The sequence below is a fragment of the Zingiber officinale genome, chromosome 1A (genome assembly GCF_018446385.1).
Source record: "Zingiber officinale cultivar Zhangliang chromosome 1A, Zo_v1.1, whole genome shotgun sequence".
In the NCBI taxonomy this organism is placed as follows: domain Eukaryota; kingdom Viridiplantae; phylum Streptophyta; class Magnoliopsida; order Zingiberales; family Zingiberaceae; genus Zingiber; species Zingiber officinale.
Genome location: NC_055987.1, coordinates 142,939,406 through 142,957,931, shown reverse-complemented (window position 1 = coordinate 142,957,931; position 18,526 = coordinate 142,939,406). Strand labels below are relative to the sequence as shown.

Below are 18,526 nucleotides of genomic sequence, written 5' to 3'. Positions count from 1 at the left end.
TGATAAATAAGGACCATTTTGATTGCACAGAATAGAATAATAACAAATTCGATGAACTTGAGCTCACAAAGTTACAACATTTGTAGTTACAAAATGACAAGGTTCTTACGAATCAAGATTTGTAGAAAAAATCACTGTTTGATTATCCTTCCAGCCAATACAATTGCTCACACAATTAGATTTTCCCTAAGCCTTTGGATTAGCATAAAGCAGCACATTGAATCGAACCTACCTCATGATGTCCGTGATTTAAAGCCCGAGATAAGCTCAAAACTCAATGGAAACAAATCGTATACAAGGAATGAGGAGGTGACCTGGGCGACGTAGTGGAAAGAGATAGACCGAGGGTTGCGGCCGGCGGCGAGGGAGGAGGTCGCGAATCCAACAAATAAACTGTCTCCTTATATGGATCAATGACTGTGAGAATCCAATGATAACTATACACAAATCACATAATTATTGCATGCATATTTCTCGAAACAATAAATTAAAACTGATATTATAAGTCTTACTTACCCAACATTATGTGACACCAAAACTAGTTGATTTCTTGATGCTTGACTCAGCTTATCTGCCAAGACATTCATTGAGATAAATTGAGCACAACTTAAAACATTCATTGAATTTCACTATAGGCAACAAAGCCAATGAATAATATTGTCACTTCATAAATCAAGTTTCAAGAAAATTCCAGATAGAAGAGACCATTTTAGGAATATATTCGACCATTTTTTGTGTTTCTTGAGATAAATGGCTAACACAGGTAACACCCAAGGAAAGAGTAGATAAATCAGAAAGACCATAATATCTTAGCTAAAAAAACCACCACATGTTGGATTAACGTCACTATTAGCAGCCTCCCTTAAAAAGATAATGCAATAATATTAAAAATTGTCTCAAGACAAGCATAAAAAAATGACAAGAGGCTTACAAATTAGGAAAGAGTTTGCAGCAACAACGTTCATAGATTTGAAAACATTTCCATTTTAAAGACATACTAGAATAGTTCAAAGCAGCTGCCAATATTATATAGTCAACCATACCAAGGAAATTCACGAATAGCTAACTAGTTATAGATTCTAAATTATATTCAAATGCTTAAGTATAACTATTAAGAAATATTAGTATTAATAGAATTATGGTGTAACAAGTTCAGTCCTGCATTGATATTTCAGTTTAGGATTGTATCCAACATTCTATGCATATCCATGTTAATATTTCAGTTTAGGATTATTATGACATTTTTTTGTACTCAGTGTGAGATACTTTCCAGTGCTTCATCAATTTTGTCTCAATTTTCAATGTAATTTGAGGGTTTGTTTTGTTATTGCATCAGTTAAGAATAAATAAGTTTATATATATAACCACAAAAGAATGTTGCTTAAAGTTGTAATTTCAGATTTCATTGCTGCAGATAACACAATGGCCAAAAACTATAATACTTGATTTAAATTCTAGACAACAGCAGTCACACCTGAGATGACTTTAAATAAAAGATATATTTAGAGAACATAAAACAAAACAGTTGTTTCAAATATGGCAAATAAAGCAAACAAATACCAAGGAAAAATGAATTATGTGGCAGAAGCTTACATTTGCTCTAATTTTCCATTGTATACAAAATATCCATTATGTTTTGTTGACATTTTGTTTACTTGAAAGTATTCATCCTGCAAAAAACAACATATTCAATATAATCTTTCAATGTTAAACCATTAAAAAGAAGAAAACAGAATTAAAGGCATCATTAATCAAATGCAAGATGGAAGACAATCTTTGATGCACCTTCTAATCCAGAACTTAAAAGGAACAAGCAATGCATACAAAGACAACTTGGCTGCCAGACGGTAGGTAGGTGCTAGCTCAATTTCTGCTCAGGATATATGCTGCCAATCAGGGCCTCCTAATAAATGGAAAGACAAACATGACTATAATTTTTTCTGGATCAGTGTTCATACTATTAGTTCAAGCGAACAAACAGAAAGCACAGATGGATATACTTGAGCACAGAGAAGCTGTTAGTCATCCAAGAGGGTCTTCAACATTTATGAAGTGAAACTACAAACCATGTATCAACCATATATTTGTTAAGTCAGCACAATATTTGTGTTCGGTAGGTATTTGGACAAAAACTAACAAAATAACAATATGATTTGATGATGATGATTGCTTCTCAGTTCTCTTATCTATTGATCTTTTTTACATTATTTCTAAAAAGGTACCCAATTTCCATTAGGGTTCTTGAATCATTAGCTTAGGATTGACAATAAATAAATAAACACTGCTTAAAGCTAATCTTTTTATGTTGTACTCACCTCCCAACTCATGATTCTTCCCTTTCTCTTGCAGCTCATAGACCAAATCCACAATTCTTTTTTGCTCGGCAGTGCTGAATACTCCAGTATGCAGCTCGAGGACATTGAGGATATTAACGATCTTGTCATTGACCCTCTCCAGGCATATGAAATCCTTCTTCCTGACAACATTCCTAAAGTGTATTTCTTCCCTCTGCTCCCTTGACAATCCCGTCTCCTTCTTCGCAATCTCCCTTTTAACTCTTGTTGCTCCCTCAATCGAAGTTCTTCCTGACTCCTCCGTCTTTTCCTCCTGCGTCGCAGCCTCCTTGAGCTTGTCTTCTTGAGCCATGTCGGCCCAAGTGATGTGTGTAGATTATATACTCTTTTATGCATGTTTTTATGCACATTTACATACTTTGAGCATGCTTGATCTATGCACTTTTATACTTCCAGCTTTCCTTTTAGCATATTTACTCTTTTGGTTCGGATATCTGCTTTTTGTGCATTTTCTGTACACAGGAGTCGAAATTGATGAAGACTATGCGTCCTCAGGCAAGCTTGGAAGGAATTGAAGGGAGAGAGCATCAGGACGTGTACCACACACGGCCGTGTAGTTTTAACAGGAAGGGAAGAGGACATGGCCGTGTGAATCTCACACGGCCGTGTCTTGATTTGAAGAAATTAGAGCAGATGCCTTACATGGCCGTGTAGATCTACACGGCCGTGTGAGGTTTCCAGAGGCCAAGCAGGTGGTGGCCGTGTGCACCACACGGCCGTGTAGCATTTCCAGAGAACAGAAGGGTCCTGGCCGTGTGAGTCACACGGCCGTGCAGCTTTGGCACATGGCCGTGTGAATCTCACACGGCCGTGTCATGGGGCCGTGTGGCGCCCGATTTCCTCCTCTATTTAAACCCTCCTTCATGAATTGAAAGGGGATCTCTCCCCCTTTGGGAGAAGGCAAGATTTGGTGGTTTCCTCCCATTCTTGGGAGGATTTCTGGGCGATTCTAAGGGAGTTCTTGACGATTTCGACTCCGGAGCGAGGATTGGATCCGAAGACGAGGCTTCTTCGTAGATAAGTTTTCTCTTTCCCCCTTTTCTTGGTTTCTTGGATTGGGGATTTAAGAAATGTTTGTAATCTTTATTTCTTCGAGTATTCTTCCTCGATTCATGGAGTAGATCTTGTATTCTAGGATTAAGGGAGTATTTGTATGATGGATTGATGTAATCTCTTATGGATTTGTCATTTTCTTGTTTCAATGACATTGTCTTGCTTGTATCAATTAGATCTTGAATGATTAATGGTGATTTGTGCTTAATTCTCATTCTTGATTGATTGTTTGGATTTCTTGTGGACTTTGTAAAGATAAACTCTCACTCGATCATCCGAGGGATCCACGTGACAGGTGCAAGCCCGTGTAAGGACGTTTGAGAGATAATCTTGAAGAGGAAATAGGAATATTCAAGAGAGTAGGATGGATCTTATGATTAGTTTCTTGTATCTTGATAGATTAATAAGTTGTGGGCTTCTATGTTGATATCCGAGGAAGGCATAGTAATAGGTGCGCTTCTGTGTAAGGACAACGTAGGTTCACGTCTAATTGATCATATTTAGATACATTTCTCAGTCCTTAGCCGGTTATCTATTGCAAGAGAGAACCGGCAACTTTCTACAAGTGTTTGGCAATTGAGGGATAAGAATTGGTGAACCATTTACATTCAAGAAATCTTACAAAGAAACCGAAACTCCTAGAATCTCCCTTTATCATAACCCAAAACACTAAACTCTTGTTTGTTGATCTTTAATATTAGATTTGTTTACCTTCACTTTGCATTTGAAACAATTGGATAGTTGTTTAGCTAATTCACATTGAGACATTTCTAGTGCTTATTCTAGTCCCTGTGGATACGATAATCTTTTATATTACTTGCGACATTTCCGTACACTTACGGAGCGTAACAAGTTTTTGGCGCCGTTGCCGGGGACTGCGCTATAACATTAGGAATTATCAATTGAGTTAGACTAATCATAACATTTGTTTTCCTTTCATATTGCATAGTTGTAACTAATCATTAGATTTCTGTTTTTACTTTCTTGTATAACTTTTACTTCTTGTTAATTCTTTTTGTACAAATTCAATTCTGCATTTTTGATTCTTTTAGTTTTCTCTTTTTCTGTTGAATTGTCATTTGCTATCTTGTTCTTGTGTATGGGAAGATCTAACTTTGCAGGGGAATTCTTTCCTTTTGACCCTGAGATTGACAGAACTTTCCATAAAAGAAGAATTCTGCAAAGGCAAATAGAAGAACAAGAATATCTAAACATGGTGTGCAAGTCACTAGGAGATTATGGAGCTCCGAAGTCTGCAAAACAAATGGGAGCAATTGTTTACCCTAACATACAAGCAAGAAATTTTATACTCAAACCATCTTTTGTTTCCATGGTTCAGAAAACTCAGTTTGGAGGATTGGAGATTGAGAACCCTTATTCCCATTTGATGGAGTTTTATAGATATTGTTATACTTTGAAATATGAAGAAGTTTCATCTGATATTGTTCAGCTGCTTGCTTTTCCTTTTAGTCTGAAGGATGCTGCAAAAAGATGGTATAATTCTCTAAAGTCTCAAAGTATCAAAACATGGGATGAGTTAGAGCAAAAATTCCTTGACCAATATTTCCCTCCAAGGAAAACTACTTATTTGAGAAGTCAAATTTTAAATTTTAAGCAATTGGATGGAGAAAAATTATACCAAGCCTGGGAAAGATACTCTTCTCTTCTGTAGTTATGTCCACATCATGGAATTGAGAAATGGTTAATTATGCATTTGTTCTATGATGAGCTTTCTTTCTCAAATAAGAATCAACTGGATTTAGCATCTGGAGGATCATTTTTGAAAAAAAGTCTAGAAGAAACTTTTGAGATAGTTGGCAGAATTACACAAAATTCCAATGATTGGGCAGAGCAAGATAGCTCATTCTTAACAATGGATATCATTAGAGAAAAGGATGATGTTGAAAAAGGGCTTATCTTGAATCAAAACGATTTCCAAACATTATTTCCTTGGTGCTGTGAATCATTATCAAAAATGTTTGGTGAAAAAGCATTTTCAACAGAAAAGGGGGTATGTCTTGGTGATCATAAGGAGGATGATCTGTCTTTAGATAATGAAGAGTTTTTAGAAGAAAGCTTGGCTAAGGAGGAGACTATGTTGATAGAACAAGAGCTAGTTTTACCAGAAATAGTACCACCTCAACTTGAACTTAAACCATTACCACCAAATCTTAAGTATGAATTTCTTGGGCCGAATTCTACTTATCCAGTTATAATTAATGCTCAGTTAAATGAGTTTGAAACAAAGAGACTGTTGGATGAGTTAAGGTTGCATAGAAAGGCCATTGGATATACAATTGATGATATAAAAGGGATTAGTCCATCTCTCTGTATGCATAGAATTTTACTTGAAGAGGGGTACAAGAACTCAATTGAGCATCAAAGGAGACTAAATCCAAATTTAAAAGAGGTAGTAAAGAAGGAAGTGATTAAACTTCTTGATGCAGGGATTATTTACCCAATTTCGGATAGTGAATGGGTGAGTCCAGTCCACGTGGTTCCAAAGAAAGGAGGAATGACTGTTATCAAGAATGAAGAAGATAAGCTAATTTCAACACGAACAGTGACGGGGTGGCGAATGTGCATTGATTATCGGAAGTTGAATAAAGAAACAAGGAAAGATCATTTCCCTTTACCATTTATTGATGAAATGCTTGAAAGATTAGCTAAGCATTCCTACTTTTGTTACTTGGACGGATATTCTGGATTTTTTCAAATTCCAATTCATCCTCAAGACCAGGAGAAGACTACTTTTACTTGTCCTTATGGTACCTTTGCTTATCGTCGGATGCCATTTGGGCTTTGTAATGCTCCAGCCACTTTTCAGAGATGCATGATGGCAATTTTCTATTCAGATTTAATAGAAAAAATTATGGAGGTTTTCATGGATGACTTCTCAGTTTATGGAAATGACTTTGATTCTTGTTTGTCAAATCTTTCTACTGTTCTAAAAAGGTGTGAAGATACAAACCTAGTGTTGAACTGGGAAAAATGTCACTTTATGGTTAAGGAAGGAATAGTTTTGGGGCATAAAATTTCAGAGCATGGTATTGAGGTAGATCAAGCAAAAGTGGAAGTAATAGACAAATTACCCCCACCCATCAATGTAAAAGGAGTTAGGAATTTTTTAGGACATGCTGGTTTCTATAGACGTTTTATTAAGGACTTTTCAAAGATTTCCAAGCCATTAACTAATCTGTTGATTAAAGATGTTGAGTTTTGTTTTGATAGCGAATGTATTGAAGCCTTCAATAAAATCAAGAGTGCTCTTACAACAGCTCCAGTCATTCAAGCACCTGATTGGGATCTTCCTTTTGAAATAATGTGTGATGCTAGTGATTTTGCTGTAGGAGCAGTTTTGGGACAACGAAGAAATAAGATTTTATATGCGATCCATTATGCAAGTAAAACACTTGATGCAGCCCAAGTAAACTATTCTACTACAGAAAAAGAATTATTGGCAGTGGTATTTGCTATTGATAAATTTAGATCATATCTAGTAGGATCAAGAGTAATAGTATATACTGATCATGCAGCTATTCGGTATCTACTTGGAAAGAAAGACGCTAAACCTAGGTTAATCAGGTGGATTTTACTTTTGCAAGAGTTCAACCTTGAGATTAGGGATAAGAAAGGAGCTGAAAATGTAGTAGCGGATCATTTGTCTAGAATATCTCAAAAGTCAGAAAATGAGGTGGATTTTGATTTACCTATTGATGACATATTCCCGGATGAACACTTATTAGCTTTATCAAGTGTGAAAACTCCTTGGTACGCAGATTTTGTGAATTTCCTTGCTAGTGGAGTGTTACCTCCGGATTTTTCTCATCAACAAAGGAAAAAGTTTTTTTCAGAAGTTAAGAATTATGTTTGGGATGAACCTCTCCTATATAAGAAGTGCAATGATGTGATTTATCGAAGATGTATACCTGAAGAAGAAGTTAGAGATATCTTGTTTCATTGCCATTCTTCGTCCTATGGAGGACATTTGGGTAGTTCAAAAACGATTACGAAAATTCTTCAAGCAGGATTTTATTGGCCAACCTTATTCAGGGATGCTAAGTTGTTTGTTCAGTCTTGTGATCAATGTCAAAGAACTGGGAATATAACTAAAAGAAATGAAACGATGTTGAATTACATTCTTGAGGTTGAGTTATTTGATGTTTGGGGAATTGATTTCATGGGACCTTTCCCTCTTTCATATGGGAATAGGTATATTCTTGTGGCGATAGATTATGTGTCCAAATGGGTAGAAGCTGTGGCATCTCCTACGTGCGATGCGAAAACAGTTATCAAATTATTTAGGAGTATTATCTTTCCAAGATTTGGGGTGCCAAAGGCAGTCATTAGTGATGGAGGATCACATTTTATAGAGAAACAGTTTGAAAACTTACTTAGAAGATATGGAGTGAAGCATAAAGTAGCAACACCTTATCATCCTCAAACTAATGGGCAAGCTGAGATATCTAACCGGGAAATTAAGTCCATATTGGAAAAGACTGTATCCACTTCAAGAAAGGATTGGGCATTGAAATTAGATGATGCTTTATGGGCATATCGAACTGCTTATAAAACTCCTATTGGGATGGCCCCATTTCGATTAGTTTATGGTAAGCCTTGCCATCTTCCAGTTGAACTAGAACATAAGGCTTATTGGGCAATTGCAAATTTGAATATGGATTTAAAGGAAGCAGGGGAGAAAAGGAAGCTTCAGTTGAACGAACTTGATGAATTAAGGATGGATGCATATGAGCATTCTAAATCTTACAAAGAAAGGACGAAGAAATGGCATGATCAGCACATTCTTCGTAAAGACTTTAATGTAGGAGATTTGGTTTTGTTGTTCAATTCAAAATTAAAACTTTTTCCTGGGAAGCTTAAGTCAAGGTGGACGGGTCCATATGAGGTAAAGAAGGTTTATCCTTTTGGAGCTGCAGATATTTGGAACAAAGATTTTGGGATAATTAAGGTAAATGGTCAACGTTTGAAAAAATATATTCATGGTACGAAAATAGAAGAGGTACAAAGGTTGTATTTTTCTGAACCTCGCCCTCCAGATTGAATTCTTTTAGCTAGTATAAATTCATTTTGTTGGTTTTTTACTTGTTTTTTATTTTATTTTCAGGTTAGGTGCAAAATAGAGCCCGACCGTGTGCTATACATAGCCAGGCAAAGGTTGCAGAGAAGGGAAGTGCTTGGGCCGTGTCATCCAGACATGGCCGTGTAGGTCTCCCGAGGAGAAAAAGGTCTAGGCCGTGTCTCAAACACGACCGTGTAAAGAATCCCGAGGAGAAAAAGGTCTAGGTCGTGTCCCAAACACGGTCGTGCAAAGAATTCCGAGAAGAAAGATGGAGAGGCCGTGTCCCAGACACGGCCGTGCGAAGAATCCAGAGAAGGAAGAGGGGGAGGCCGTGTGGATCTGCACGGCCCGTGTAGGAGAGTTATTAAAGTCTTCTTTCTACCTTACACGGCCAGATCTTGGCCGTGTTCCGCACACCCCCAACTCTCCAAAACATCTCTTTCTCTCCCAATCTCTTAAAAACTCCTCTCTAATCTCTCAAGATCTCTTAGATCCGGATTCTCCTCCTCTCTAAGACTTGGACTTTTTGTTCTCCTAACCTAAGATCTTTGCTCTTTGAAGTTTTGTTCTTTGAGTTCCATTTTTCCAACCCTAGATAATTCTTCCCCTATCTAAACTCATCAAGATGTCCAACATTTTGAAGAAACTTCGCAAAGGAGGTGGTGGATCCAGTGGAGACAAAGAGAAGGAGCCATCAAGGGACAAAGGAAAACAACCAGTGAAGGGCAAAGGCAAAAGGACTTCACGCAACGAAGGTAATGACAATGAATTCAATATTGTGTTTAGAAATGATGATCAAGTAACTAGATTTGCAATTCTTGTCAATAGAAAGATAGTGTGTACTAGATATATGGACCCAACTGTTCTTGATATGTTTGGAATTAGGGAAGATGTAGATTTGATGATTGAGTTTTTGGATCGGAGTGATATTATGTACACACATTTGCCTACATATCCTCGTCTTGTTTTGGAATTTTTAAGTTCATTGGATGTCCATTTTACTAATGAAGATGATTATTTTGGAAAAATCTCATTTAGACTAATGAATCAAGAATTTCTATGGGCATTTAGTGACTTTAATTCTTATTTTGGATTAACCACCGGTAGCCCTCGTAGGTTTAATCCAAGGTTTAATTGGAATCATTTTTGGAATGCAATAACTGGGTTAGATCAACCTTATGAGCCTTCAAGAGCTAAGGTCTCCCATATGCAAAACCCCATCTTTAAGTATCTACATAGAGTCATGAGTAAAACTATTTTTGGTAGGGGAGAGAGTGATGGGGTGGTTAAAAAGATAGAGCTTTATGCTTTATGGGCTATGCTTTATAAGGTTGAATTTGATTCTGGTTTTCATTTTGTTCAAACCTTATTAAGATCTGCTAGGGCATCATCGGGATCAATTGTTTTTGGTGGTTTGATTACCCGAATAGCTTATAATTTAAATCTTGATGTTTATGGGTTGGAAATAATTCATGGTAATGACATGATTGACATTGATGCATGTCTTGCTATGAAAATGATCGTTCGGGATGAGAATGGTTTCACGTTTCCTAGGAGGAGTGGTTCTCCTTTACCCCTTCCTTTTCCTGAACAAACTACTATTCGTAACCCGGCTAATTGGGTAATTTCTGAGTTAGATTTTGAGGATAACCCTTCTATACCTGGAGACACTGAGCCACATCATGAGCCCTCGTCATCTGGACACCCGCAGCCTTCTAGTTTTATAGAGCCTGCTAGACATTCTTTTGCATATGGCACGGGATCTTCTAGGTTTGATTTTTCAGATTTTCGTACGTCTCTAGAATCACTTCATGAGAAGCAAGATGCCCAACGAAAAATGTTGGAGGGGCGCTTCTCTTTATCTGATGATCAGTTTAGGGAGGTACAAAATCATTTCCAGTTTACGAGGAATTTTCAAGGTCAAGTGGCTGAGTTTGTGCAGGATTATGATACTGATCAGGCTAGGATGAGAGATTTTATGCAGAGCATGATGCTTTCTAGCCAACAAGTAGATGCTTTATATGAGTATCATAGATCCTTGGGTGAGATTCCAGGTTTTCCTAGTTTTCCTATTGGCCAACCACGTCGTAGACCTCCTTTCCCTCGTCCACCTCGACGATGAAAAGTTTAAGTCAGGGGGGGTGTCATGTAGTTTTTAGTTTTTGTTAGTTTTTCATGTTGGTTCTTATTTTCATTGCTTGTTGCTTTATTTTGCTTGTTTTTGAAATAATCATGGCAATTTTGAGAACATCAAATCTTCACTTATATGCTTTCTTGGATTCAAGTGAAATGTTAGCACGATTATTGTCTTGATTCATGATGTTCGAATGATGCTAGTAGTAAACTTTGTGTAGTTCTTTTTTCTATCTTGGGAAGCATTAATAAGCTAAAAATCTTATGGTGATGAGTGTTAGCTTTGGTTCAACCTTAAGGATTTTATCTTCACTACACTTGTGCTTGATGCTTGAATAGTTGATGTCATTGAAATAGTCATGATTCATCTTGTTTACTTAGTACTTGGTTTCCATGGTGATTTCTCAACTTTCATTTTGGTTACTGGATGAGGCTCAAATCATTAAAGCTCATTTGGAAAAATCAAAATATCCCAACATGTGTGCTAAAAGTACATTTGTGAATAAGTTTTGCACAATGCAAACACTTATAAAAATAATAATAATAATAAGGGATATAAAAAACAGTTGTCATGAGTGGAATCTAGCAAGTCACCCCTTTGAGACCGAGTTAGGTTACTGGGGAAATGACTGCTTAGCTTCCCTTGAGATTGAGCACACCTTTGAGACCTTGGGTTAGTTGAGAAATATGAACCAAGTGAATGGTGAGTAAGTGCCTATCACTGGTTACTTGTCTTTTACTGGAAACACTAGGAATTCAAATTTGATGACGACTTGACTAGGACATGGATTGAAACTTGAAGGGTGTTGAGTTACTTTTACACTGTGCACAAGATTCTTATGCTTGAACCATACTTTACTTGTTTCCATGATCACGCTTGTTAATGAAACTTTTTGATAGAGTTAGGAAAGTGCACTAGGTTTTATGAATGTGTTGTAGAACATATGAATTTAGACTGCAGCATTTTGCTTGAGGACAAGCAAAGGTTTAAGTCTGGGGGTGTGATGTGCGTAGATTAGATACTCTTTTATGCATGTTTTTATGCACATTTACATACTTTGAGCATGTTTGATCTATGCACTTTTATACTTCCAGCTTTCCTTTTAGCATATTTACTCTTTTGGTTCGGAGATCTGCTTTTTGTGCATTTTCTGTGCACAGGAGTCGAAATTAGTGAAGATTATGCTTCCTCAGGAAAGATTGGAAGGAATTGAAGGGAGAGAGCATCAGGCCGTGTACCACACACGACCGTGTAGTTTTAACAGGAAGGGAAGAGGACATGGCCGTGTGAATCTCACACGGCTGTGTCTTGATTTGAAGAAATTAGAGCAGATGCCTTACATGGCCGTGTGAGGTTTCCAGAGGCCAAGCAGGTGGTGGCCGTGTGCACCACACGGCCGTGTAGCATTTCCAGAGAACAGAAGGGTCCTGGCCGTGTGAGTCACACAACCGTGCAGCTTTGGCAGAGAAGGAAGAGGACATGGCCGTGTGAATCTCACGCGACCATGTCATGGGGTCGTGTGGCACCCGATTTCCTCCTCTATTTAAACCCTCCTTCATGAATTGAAAGGGGATCTCTTCCCCTTTGGGAGAAGGCAAGATTTGGTGGTTTCCTCCCATTCTTGGGAGGATTTCTGGGCGATTCGATGGGAGTTCTTGACGATTTCGACTCCGGAGCGAGGATTGGATCCGAAGACGAGGCTTCTTCGTAGATAAGTTTTCTCTTTCCCCCTTTTCTTGGTTTCTTGGATTGGGGATATAAGAAATGCTTGTAATCTTTATTTCTTCGAGTATTCTTCCTCGATTCATGGAGTAGATCTTGTATTCTAGGATTAAGGGAGTATTTGTATGATGGATTGATGTAATATCTTATGGATTTGCCATTTTCTTGTTTTAATGACATTGTCTTGCTTGTATCAATTAGATCTTGAATGATTAATGGTGATTTGTGCTTAATTCTCATTCTTGATTGATTGTTTGGATTTCTTGTGGACTTTGTAAAGATAAACTCTCACTCGATCATCCGAGGGATCCACGTGACAGGTGCAAGCCCGTGTAAGGACGTTTGAGAGATAATCTTGAAGAGGAAATAGGAATATTCAAGAGAGTAGGATGGATCTTATGATTAATTTCTTGTATCTTGATAGATTAATAAGTTGTGGGCTTCTATGTTGATATCCGAGGAAGGCATAGTAATAGGTGCGCTTCTGTGTAAGGACAACGTAGGTTCACGTCTAATTGATCATATTTAGATACATTTCTCAGTCCTTAGCCGGTTATCTATTGCAAGAGAGAACCGGCAACTTTCTACAAGTGTTTGGCAATTGAGGGATAAGAATTGGTGAACCATTTATATTCAAGAAATCTTACAAAGAAACCGAAACTCCTAGAATCTCCCTTTATCATAACCCAAAACGCTAAACTCTTGTTTGTTGATCTTTAATATTAGATTTGTTTACCTTCACTTTGCATTTGAAACAATTGGATAGTTGTTTAGCTAATTCGCATTGAGACATTTCTAGTGCTTATTCCAGTCCCTGTGGATACGATAATCTTTTATATTACTTGCGACATTTCCGTACACTTACGGAGCGTAACACCAAGACATCCGGATTTGAGGGGACTCCGGTGAAGACGTCAGATCCGAGTCCTACCCAGTTGGTTGGTCATCGGGAAAGGGGGCAGCAAAGCTAGCAGAGGCATAAGACGCCTGATCCTCCCTGGAAGTGGACCCGGAGGCATCTGCGTCGGCTTCGGCGGCAAACCCTAAAGAAGAGCACCACCCCAGCGAACTAAGTAATCTAGCATTCTTCCAAAGGGAAAGCGACCAACAAATCAAGAACCGAGAAAGGAAAGGAGATACTTGGGCGAAGGGAGTCGATGCGGCTTCAGACAGTGGCAGAGCAGCCGTCACAGAGGGATCGGGTGAGGAAGGGAAGCTAATTGGTGAGGAACTCGGCTGCGATCTCCAAGTCTTTAGATCGAACTGTTGGAGGAATAAATCGTCTTCCTCCATGAGCAGCTGTCTTCTTCGTTCAACAAGATAAACAGGTTATGAATCGACAGAGGTGCCACCTTTGGCGAAGAAGCAGCAGTGGAAGGTCAAAGGGCCTCGTCGAGCTCAGAAACCAGCTCACTAGGGAGAGAGGAGAGCACACAGAAGTGGATGGCGTGAAGAGATCGAGAATGCCAAGGGGAAAATAAGGCGCCGAAAAAATTTACGGAGAGAGGGAAAGTAAAATTGTGAGAGGGAAAATGACGGAACAAATAAAGTCAAAGACAACGGTTTTATCAAAACTATTGTCGTAGCCCCTAAAAAAGCGCTTAAAGACAACGGTTTTAGATAACCGTTGTAAAATGTGTTGTTGATTTAAAAAAAAATTGCTCAACGACAACAATTTTCATAAAACTGTTGTCTTTTGTATTTTATGGGAGCTCAAAGACAACAGTTTTAGATAAAACCGTTGTCTTTTACCAAATTTACAACAGTTTCATCTAAAACCGTTGTCTTTGTGGTGTTGTTGTTTAACATTTTTGTTGTAGTGAATGGTATACACTTAGACACATCTAATAGTATCCTCCCCATCGGAGTCACTACTATTATTTGTATGACCGAAGAAAACCAACTATTAATTTGTCATAAAGATAGGATGACATGATAATAAAATTAAAACCTCCTCTTACAAATGTTGAGATTTTGTATACGTCCACACTATTGTGGCATACAAAATTCACGGTGTATGAGGTAATTTTATTTGCCAGTTTGACAAGAAAATAAAATTAATGGGAAAACCCCCTCTAACAAATGTTTGATTTTGTATACGACCACACTATCGTGGCATACAAAATTCACGGTGTTTGAGGTAATTTTATTTGTCATAAAGACTTATTGACAAGATAATTAATGGGTAAAACCCTCCTCTTACAATGTTTGAATTTGTATACGTCCACACTATCGTGGCATGCAAAATTCATGGTGTTTGAGGTGTTGGTGAATTTAAATGATATTGTTTTGAGGAATCAATATTATTTCAAATTCAAAGTTTTTGACCAAATATTTGATAGACCAACTATTAATTTTATTCGTCATAAAGTAAGGTTGACGAGATAATAAAATTAATGTACAAAATCTCCTCTTTGATTTTGTATACGTCCACACTATCGTGGCATACAAAATTCACGGGGATTTTTAAGGAGTCGGTCTTGACCAAATATTTTTGTGATTCTTAGGATTTAAAATGTTTGTCAATCCCCTAGTTGTTATACTATAGAGTAGACTTAGTAGTCCCAATTGTAGTGATTGGAAATAGGACTTGGACATTTAGGTAGACTGTCATCTTAGAACTAAGAACAATATAGGTGTATTTCATTCATTAGTTAATACATGATTAGTGGTGTTATCTACCGGTATCTGGTATGTAGATACGGGAGCCACTGATCATGTCTGCAATTCATTGCAGAGGTTCCAGGAAACCCGATAACTATATGAAGGGAAAATCACCGACCACATGGGCATTAGTAGTAGCTGTTGCAGTGGGAGAAGTTTATTCTCTGATAGGAATAAAATATGGATTTTAAGAAATTGTCTTTACGAACCAAGTTTAGAAAGAACTAGTTTTTGGTTTCTAAACTATTAAAGAATAGATATTGTGTCTATTTTGATAACAAAGTTGTTATCAAGAAAATAGGAAAGATATCTGTTCTGGTACGTTGGTTGACAATTTATAAATCCAATAACTCCTACAATGCAATAAATGGAAATTAGTAACACATCTTCTAACTTTAATAAGAGAAAGCAACCTTCGGAAATGAACCAATCATATTTTTGGCATCTAAGGCTAGGTTATATTAACTTGAGTAGGATTCAAAGGATAAAAACCAATGAACTCTTGGGTTCATTGGTAGTGGAAATCTTTCCAATCCTGCGGGTCTTACTTGAAAGGAAAAATAACTAAGAAGCTTTTAAGTCTAAGGGGTATAGAGCCAAGGATGTGTTGGAATTGGTTCATTCTGATTTGTGTGGTCCTATGACTATCCAGACAAGAGGTAGGTTCGAATATTTCATCTATTTTATAGACAACTATTCAAGATATATATACATTTACTTGATGCGCCGCAAGACTAAGTGCTTTGATTAGTTCAAAGAGTACAAGGCTGATGCGGAGAAACGTCAAAGTAAAAGTATCAAGTCACTATGATAAGATCATAGTGGCGAATATCTCTTGGGAGAATTTAGGAGTCACTTATCAGAAGTAGGGATTCAATCCCAACTAACTACATCTGGTACACCCCAACAGAATGATGTAGTAGTAAGAAGGTATAGGACTCTTATGGAAAAGATTAGATCGATGATGAGTTATTCAAAATTACCAAATTCATTTTAAAGGATATACACTGGAAACGGAAGTAAACGTAGTACCTTCTAAGTCAGAACTCTCTACTCCCATAGAATTGCAGAATAGGCGTAAGCCTAATCTGATGCATATTTGGATTTGGGTGGTCTAGCACATGAGAGATATTGATAAGTTGGACATGAGTTCACTTGTTTGTGAGTTATCCTAGAAAAAAGAAAAGATGTTTATAGTCCTTAAAATCGGAAGGTCATTATTGGCACCAATGCCCGATTTTTAAAAGGACTATGTAATGAACCAAAGCCCATAAGTAAAATTGTTCTTAAAAGAAAAAGGGCACGTCTAATCTAGGACCAACTGTACAAGAAGAAATATCACAAGAAACTGCAACATGTACACAATTGCAGAAAGTGCCTCGTCGTAGTGGGAGCGTTGTTAGGCGACCTAAAAGATTCATGTTTTGGGAGAGTCTTTGGACTCAATCCCTGGTGGACATGAACCTGATCTCCGGACATATGACGAAGCACTCCAAGATAAAGATGCAGCATTTTTGCAAAGAATACAGAATTAGAATATATATATATTCTAATAGAATCTGGGAGCTTATAAAATCACCAAATAGTGTAAAAGCCATTGGGTGAAAATAAGTCTATAATAGGAAAAGAGGGATAGACAGGAAGGTAGAAACTTTCAAAGCAAGGCTTGTTGAAAAAGGAAACTTTTTTATCGGTAGCCATGCTTAAGTCTATCCGGATTCTTTTATCTATGAGATTTAGCAAGTGGATGTCAAGACAGCTTTCCTTAATGAAAGTCTTAAAGAAAACATCCATATAAAGCAACCAGAAGGGTTCATTGCAAAGAGCAAAGAGCATCTTGTGTCAAGCTTAATCAGTCTGTGGACTGAAGCAAAACTTCAAGATCTTGGAACATCCGGTTTAATGAAGTAATCCAGTTATATGGATTTATTCAGTGACCTGATAAGTCTTGTGTAATACAAGAAGTATGATGGAAACATGGTGGTATTTCTTGTACTATACGTAGATAACATTTTTGGTAGTTGGAAACAATATCAAAGTGTTGTCAGAAGTAAGGGTATGGTTGTCCAAACAATTTGATATGAAGGACTTGGGAGAATGCATATATTCTTGGGATCAAAGGGATCGCAAGAAAAGAATATATTTTACTTATCCCAAGCTTCATATATTGAAACAATCTTAGCTCGTTTTAGCATGTAGAACACCAAGAAAGGTTTCTTACCTTTTAGGCATGGAGTAGCTTTATCTAAAGAGATGTCTCAGAAGACATCAAAGGAAATAAAAGACATGAAGGCAGTTCCTTATGCTTCGGCTGTAGGAAGTCTAATGTATGCAATGCTGTGTACGAGACTGGATATCTGTTTTACCGTGGGCATGGTTAGCAGATATCAAAGCAACTCTGGACAAGGACATTGGTCTGCGGTAAAGCATATATTGAAGTACCTTAGAGGCACTAGAGATTATATGCTAGCTTACAAGGTAGATAATTTGTTCCCTGTGGGTTGCATGGATTTTAACATCCAACGAAAAGGGAAAATAGTAAGTCAACCTCAGGATTTTGTGTTTACTTTAGGAGGTAAAGTTATAACTATGGAAGAGTGATAAGCATAGGTGTTCTTTCGGACTCCACCTTAGAAGCTGAGTATATGGCAACCTCTGAGGTAGCCATAGAAGCTGTATGACTCAGATACTTCAAGATAGACTTAGATATGATTTTTGGTTTGCCCAAAATAATTTGGTGCAGTAGCAAACTCGAAGAAACCATAAGTCCATAAGGCAAGTAAACACAATAGAGTACAAGTACTACCCAATACGAGAAATCGTATAACGAGGAGAAGTTGTTGCTGCTTAGATTGCATCAAGTGATAAACTGGAAGATCCTTTCACTAAGGCCCTTAAGGCAAGAGCTTTTGATGGGCATGTTGAAGGGTTGGGAATCATACGTATGGCAGCAGATATGACAGCTTAGTCTTTTAGTATAAGTGGGAGATTGTTAGGATGTATACTAAAAGCCTAGCATTTGGTATAAATATTTATCTAGAAATAAGAATCACATTGGTCAAATGTCTACATTTATGATAAATATAGTTGTTCAATTAATTTATATTGTAGATAACATGGTGTGTGGTGTCACACACAGAAGATCATGTCATTGGTTCTTTATAAATTATAAACAATTGCTCACGACTAAGATGGAAAGGAACAAACCATTGGAATAGTCGTAGTGTAATTAGGTATTAGTTTATCTTGACTAATAAATTACATTAGTACACTCTAAGTGTATTGAGTAGGACCATTTTAGGCAAGTTCTTTTTATACTGACTTGATAAAAGAACTATACCTTAGTTATTATGGAAGTATGTGCTCTTAATCCTAATATAATAACAAGCACATATATTTGATATTTATTTCTTTAATTTATCAATGGGTGAGATTTAGTTCGATAAATCAATAAGCCCGATAAGTTGGGAAATGATATCACTTATAGTGTGTGTTGTTGATTATAGAAGGAAACTGTGT

General features: G+C 37.3%; 1 long non-coding RNA gene across 1 annotated transcript; it reads right to left on the bottom strand.

The window, feature by feature from the left end:
* Positions 1-327: 327 nt before the first annotated feature.
* Positions 328-1,672, bottom strand: LOC122010660. The gene is made up of 3 exons (XR_006119906.1): positions 1,594-1,672; positions 517-571; positions 328-437 (listed from the first exon to the last, which is right to left on the bottom strand). It is a non-coding gene; the product is annotated as an uncharacterized LOC122010660 (long non-coding RNA).
* Between the last annotated feature and the right edge of the window lie 16,854 nt (positions 1,673-18,526).